Source organism: Fukomys damarensis, unplaced genomic scaffold, assembly GCF_012274545.1.
Source record: "Fukomys damarensis isolate Sample0158 unplaced genomic scaffold, DMR_v1.0_HiC HiC_scaffold_29, whole genome shotgun sequence".
NCBI classification, from domain to species: domain Eukaryota; kingdom Metazoa; phylum Chordata; class Mammalia; order Rodentia; family Bathyergidae; genus Fukomys; species Fukomys damarensis.
This window is the reverse complement of record NW_022900941.1, coordinates 15,382,030-15,388,640: the sequence shown is the minus strand read 5'-3', so window position 1 is coordinate 15,388,640 and position 6,611 is coordinate 15,382,030. Positions and strand designations below refer to the sequence as shown.

Below are 6,611 nucleotides of genomic sequence, written 5' to 3'. Positions count from 1 at the left end.
TTTTTTTTTTTTTTTTTTTTTTTTCGGAATTTCCACCTTTTTACTTAAATTCCTTTACTTCAGGGCATTTTTTTGGCATATCCAGATTGCTGATATTATTTCTCTTGTACTTTGTGGATATTGCTAAGTAAACTGTGGATCACTTGAAAACAAGTTAATAGTCTATCTGATAACTGAGACACTGAGTGACTAACAGGCAGGTAGCATACACAGCATAGATCCACTGGACGCAAAGATGATTTGTGTCCCTGGGAGGATGGGAAAATATGATGCAGATTTCTTCAAGCAACTCAGAATGCCCAGCAATTTAAAACTTGGTCATTGTTTGCTTTAAAAATTTTCCATTTAGTATTGTCAGACCAAGGTTGATCTTAGATAACTGAAACCACAGTTAATGGTTTTATTACTCTACAACCCATACATTAGAAATGAACTTCTGTTTCATTTAGGAGGAAAGAATCAGAGTGAGTTTGTGTAAAGGTAGTGGAAAGCTGAAATTTTATTGGTTGTGTTTTGGACTATGGTAGAAAGAGAGCAAAGTCAGCATTGCTAGTCTTGAAATCTGTAAGACTTTTAAAAATATATGGCCCTGTGTCAACAACCACAAAGCAAACCTAGTGAAACATATGATCTTGTGGGAATTGTACAAGAGAGATTTGAACAGTTTCTCAATGACAGTAGTTCTCTCAGTTGAGGTTCCTGTGCCTATTAGTATCAGCTGGGAATCTGTAAGAAATGTAGACACTCAGGCCCTGCCCATGCATCCATTTAGAGCTCTGTGCAGGACTCCCACAAGCAGGCTTGGTAAGCCCTCCAGGTAACACTGATACAAGCTATAGACAGGTTGGTTTGGAGTTGAAAAACTTTTTTAATAGAATGAGCAGGATAGTAAATATTTAATACTTATAGTCTGTGAGGTCTCTGTCTACTCTGTTGCTGTAGGTGAAGTCAGATGTAATTAATATGAAAATGAGTGACTATAGCTATACTCTGTTAAAATTGTATTTACAAAATCAAAGATTTCACCACTGGTTGACATTTGGGAAAACTGATTCTAGATAATAATACCAACAGCTACTACTTACTGAGAATCTCCTGTGGGAAAAGTATGATGCTTTTTATAAATTACTTCATTTATTTTCTCCAGCACTCCATAAGGGAGGTGTTGTTGCCCCCATCCTACTGATAATGAAATATGCTTCAAATTCTACCCCAGACATACAAGTCTGTAATTCAAACTGTATTTCACTGCAAAGGCCATGTTGTTTACTTTGATGCTTAAATAAATGGAAATTAATTGCATTGTACTTATTATTAATATTCAATAAATACAGCACATCTGATGTTTTCTACATTTGGTGAGCTGACATTGTTTCAGTTACTATAAGAGAGTATTACTGAACATCTTCCTCTAATTACTATTTACCTTCATCTCCCATCTCCATGTTTTGGTAAGATAGTTACATCTCCTACGCTGGAGTTGCAATGACATCACTGTAATGATGAAACCCAAAGCAAAGGATAGTTCTGTCATTGAGTAATGATAAGACCAAGCCAACACAGGCCTTAGAAGGCAATAAATGTATCAGGCATCTAAGGCAAGGCTCACTGGGAAGCTTGGATAGGAAAATGTCACTGGTAAACCCTGCTTCCAAGGGTTACCATATGCCAAGCTAACACTTACTTGTAGGCAGAAGGATATAGGAAGAAGAATCATCTGAGAGAGGGATGCGGAGGGGGAGAGAGAAAGAGAGACGCAGTGATTTTCTAGGACTGGACCAAATGTGTTCTGTGGGGTGAACCATAACAATATTAATGACTATTTATTATCCCTATGATGCCTTACCGGCGGTTTCTTCACTTATTAAAACATAGTATCTGTATCATAACACACAAGTATAAACAAGACCACACAGCTAGCCATGGCCTTGACCTTCAGACTGACTTCCAAACCATTATTTTACCCATTCTATCACAGTGCTTCTCCTGAAGACTTATAGTATGTATGGAGTCAACCTTGGGCCTTGTCAGAGTTTAGAAAACCCAAGTAGAAACTCCTTCAAATCCTAGCAACTCAGCTGAAATACCTTTCAACCTGTCTATCTGCAAGGCCTTTATTAAAACTAAGAATTAGTACAAAAGGATTCAAGGCCATGGAACGACACAGACCCAGATAAATCTGTGAACTTCTTAGGGTAATTTTAAGTACTACTAATAGAATTATTCCTCATAGTAGTGAGGTTAAGAGTGTACCTGAGAAAACTTAGACTGTCCAGGTTTTGAACTTGAGCAACACTGTTTTTACCTTTTTTGCCACCATTCTCACCTCTAAAATGAGGCTGATCATATTCACTTCATAGGGAAAGTGTGAGGCCTGAAATAACACAGACGTGTCACATAGTAAATGCTCATTTTAACTGTTGGAATTGTAATTAGCTATATGACTGTACCTTAACACTGTGTTTTCAACTCAATGACAGATACCTATGACAGACATTCTCTACCTTTGCATTGTGTTCTTTTGCTTATGCAATGCATGAAAAGCAGCTGTTTTCCCTCTTGTTTCATGTATCAGCACCTTTATGGAGACGCACAAGTTAAGACTGCCCTGAATAAGCCCTTTCTCTTGCCAGGCCTCCCCTCTTACCTTGTGCATTTGCACATTGCCCAGTACCCAGCTCAGGGTTTGTTGAACTAAGCTGAGCCACAGTCCACGCTGAGATGCCAGATAAACTCCATTTTCTGTTATTTTTATTCCTTGATGCTATTAATTCCCACAGTCTCCACTGTTCAGGTGTGGTATAATATCTACGCTGGAGTCTCGACAGTGTGTTGTCAAAGACCAGTGGTTCCTAAAGTAGCTGTGCTGTGTCCTAGAAGGGCATATTTGGGGCACGCTGTCGGGTCATATAGCTTGGAAAGCACTACTAACATTTAGTGGGCTGGAGACAAGAATGCCAGACCCAGTCTCTTACCAAACTCTCTTGTATCTCACTGCTTTAAAGGTCCTTCCAGACATTCATGTGTGCTGATGATTATCTTAGCAGAGACCCTAACACCATTTTTCATAGAAATTTAAAATTTTGTGACTCGTACTTAGTATAAGCTGAATCTTCTTGGGTTTTTTCAAAGGAAGAATGAACTGTGTTTTATATATAATTTTAGCAAGAATTGTTTGCTCTTTCTAGAAAGCATGTCATTGGTCCTAACAGTATTCATTATATGTAAGTTGCTATTAAGAGCAAAGCAGAAGAACTTGTATGTATGGTGTTGCATTTAGGGCAGCTTTGCCCTGAGAGCATCTGACCACATTATGTCTGTCAAGGGGAATAATGCCTGACCATTTTAATGTCGAAAAGCATATTGTTCTGTCATAAACAATGTATTCTTCTTTTATGTGAGTTCGTGGATTATAATTTTTAAAAATTAATATAAGGGTCCCCCAAGACTACTTACTCCCAGCATTGATGATTTGTGAAGAGGACTCAACATATAGTCATATAGTTTGTATCCACACTAAAATTTCTCACAGTGAAAGGATATAAAGCAACAGGAAACAGTGCTCAGGATAAAGTCTGGGGAAGCCCAGGCACATACGTCCAAGGGTCCTATTGTGTTAAAACTATGCAGGACATGCTTAATTCTCCCAGTGCAGAGCTGTGACAACACATATGAAACGCTATCTACCAGGGAATCTTATCAGAGACTCAGTGTCCGTGGTACATAGAAATTCTGGAACTTTAGAAGAGATCAATGTTCGTCATGCATCACATTATACACAAAAAGTGTATGTAGGCACTCTTGTCACTGTCAGTTAAGTGTCAGGTGCAGGCTCTCATCCAAATGCCAACAAGGGCAACCATAAGCTGGCCTTTCAAGACACAACAGGTAGTCCTGTTACATTAATTATTTCTGTATGGTAGATCGCAGCTATGCACATCACTGTTTACAGTAGTTGTAGGTCAGATAGATTGAAAACTCCTGTTGTAAACAATCTCCACCCCCAGGTATCTACTGATAGCATAGCAGAGGACTGGCTAAAGCTGAGCAATTACACATCCGCAAACATATATGTTCCATGTGCCCCAAAATAAAAATTTCAAGTGTAAGATTTCAAAAAAAATCATTTTCTTCTGCCAACTCTGTTGTTAGTGGAGACATAACAAAAAGAACATTTTCTCCCCTGTATTATGAACAACCCTGGGATGTCCTGTTTTCCCCCTTTTTAATCTATCTGTAAACTAATTTCTTTAGGCTTAGTAGATACTCAGTAAATGATAGTTGCTTCTTTTGCACTTAAATTCTTTGCTTCTTATTCCTTCTGTAGCAATTCCAGACTTTAATTTTTGTTTTAAACTTGAAAATCTCATAGCACACATTGTTGTTATGGGTTACAAACATGATTTTGACCTGAAAAGCAAGAATTACTCTAACATCAGGGCAAAGGACTAACCATGTAATACAAATAAAACTATAATTTGATGTCACCAGGTCACCTCTGATAGCCCCTTGGTCAACACCATGCTGTGGAATAAAATAACAGCTCCAGCAGGCTCTTCCTGAGTACAATGTGCATAAACAACAGGTGTACAGTTAATTGTTTTCTCATCATGGTGCATGTTTCACATCCCATAGCTCTCAATTGAAATATCAAAAGAATACATAAAATTAAGTGATTCAAAGATTTAAAGGATCCATGCTGCTTATGAGAGAGTGGGAATCCACTGAATTCAATAAAAGGAATGATAGCCATAACTGTTGCTATTAACGTCCCTAAATATATAAAGTTTACTTTTCACTTTAAAATTGATGCTCTAAACTAACATGCAAACAAAGATACGTATACACATTCCAGTAATGTAATACAGTCCATACTTGGATTTTACAAGAGAAAGTTTTCTAGTTTTTGAAGTGAGCAATTGAAAACAAATCCTTGTAAGTGTAGCATAAGGTGATAATGGTTTCATGTTTTTTTGCTGCTGCATCCACACTTAGACTTGACTCTTTGCAAGGGAGAATGAGACTGCGGTTTTGTAGAAAGGATTGTGTCCGTAATTACACTTGTAGCCATTTATTGTCCCCGGCCTTGGAGCATTTCCAGGCAGATGCACCTAACTAAAGATATGTTAAGTGATTTTTAGCACATAAGTATGTGTGTAAGACTCCTTGTTACCATCTGTTGTGGAACCAGCCATTTTGCTGGTATAAATCCATATGGCTTGCCTCTCCCATCCCATGATAAAACCAGAGATAGTAGTTAAAATGAAATGCAGCCAACAATGAAAAATGAAACAGCTAGTCAAGCAGTTGCCTCCTTTGTATTGAATTCTACTAATGTTCCCTTTCCTCTCCCATATGACTTGCTCTCTGTTACAATGCTGTGATGCTAGTAGCTTTGGGGTCCTTACGGAAAAGCCTGTCACTATTGAATTAATTCCTATTGACTTTGCTGAGGATGTGAAATGCTATATTTCGAGATAAAATCAGATATGTAATGTAACTGAAGAGGCCACTAATGCTTTAATTTAGTCACCTCCCCTTCCCCTACAGCTTTTTTGCCTTCCTCCTAAGGGCAAAAAAGAGATGTAAACTATATCATTAATTAGGCTTGTCATGAACTATGCCATCCCTCATTATCATGAATTAAATTATTGTAGATGGTCGTCCTGGAAGTTCATATTAAATTTGGTGGCTTACTTTGAACACACCATGTTTCATTAGCCACTCACCTATGTAGAGACACAGGAGAGAAGGATAATTTGTCTGTGTCCTGTGGGTAGTACAAGAACAGCCGTAACACTATGATTAAAATCCACTTACCTGTCTGTACTTGAGGTAGAAAAAGCTGGCTTCAGGGTATCACCCCGCTGAAATCACTATTGGCTCAGAGATCTCTATTGTAATACGCAGGCCTCTCTGACACTGCTTTTGTCTTTCTGACTGGCTCCTTATTTCACTGGACTCTTTGAGCTAGTCAGGATAGGGCAGGGGATGCCATGGTAACAACTACAGAATCTCCATGGCTTGAAACCAAACATTTATATCTTGCTCTAACTACATGTCTTCAGCAGGGGACCTGCACATGTCTCACACTCAGGAAATGTCTCTTAGGCCAGCCACCATCTGGACCATTGCCAGTCCCAAGCCAGAAAAAGGCAGGCTCTGTGGAGAATAGGAAAATATCACCTCAACACTGAAAATTCAGCAATCTGAAGCATTCTACTCAAAATTCATTGGCTCCACTGGCCACATGGCTGCAACCAATAGAGGGCATGTTGCCAGGTAGAAATGAACTCAACATATTTAACAAGTAGCATTCATGACTTATTCAGGTCCTTCTCCCTTCTTTTCTTTACTTCAAAGACCACAAAGCCAAAAACTATATTGTTTGTCAGCTCTCCTTTCACCTAGGAATATCCACATATTTGAGCTTAGTAGATTAAATTGAAATATGAAATGTACCATGGAAATTTATGGGAAAGTTTTTGCTCTCCCAACCAAGAACAGTTATACTTGTTTTTCTTTCATTCTTACCCCTTCTTTCAACCCGGAAGGTAGAAGCAATGTCATGATATGCAGTAACCGTCTTAGATGAGTGCCAAATAAAAGAT

The 6,611-nt window shown here is 38.4% G+C and overlaps 1 protein-coding gene and 1 long non-coding RNA gene across 11 annotated transcripts in view; one reads left to right on the top strand and one right to left on the bottom strand.

Annotated features, from left to right (window-relative positions):
* LOC104849674 overlaps positions 1–6,158 on the bottom strand; it is a 33,397-nt gene extending 27,239 nt beyond the window's left edge. The window contains exon 1 of the long non-coding RNA XR_776824.1: positions 5,821–6,158. This is a non-coding gene — a long non-coding RNA (uncharacterized LOC104849674). The remainder of the gene's footprint in view (positions 1–5,820) is intronic.
* Nckap5 (NCK associated protein 5) overlaps positions 1–6,611 on the top strand; it is an 855,349-nt gene that overhangs the window by 702,341 nt on the left and 146,397 nt on the right. The window lies entirely within an intron of this gene.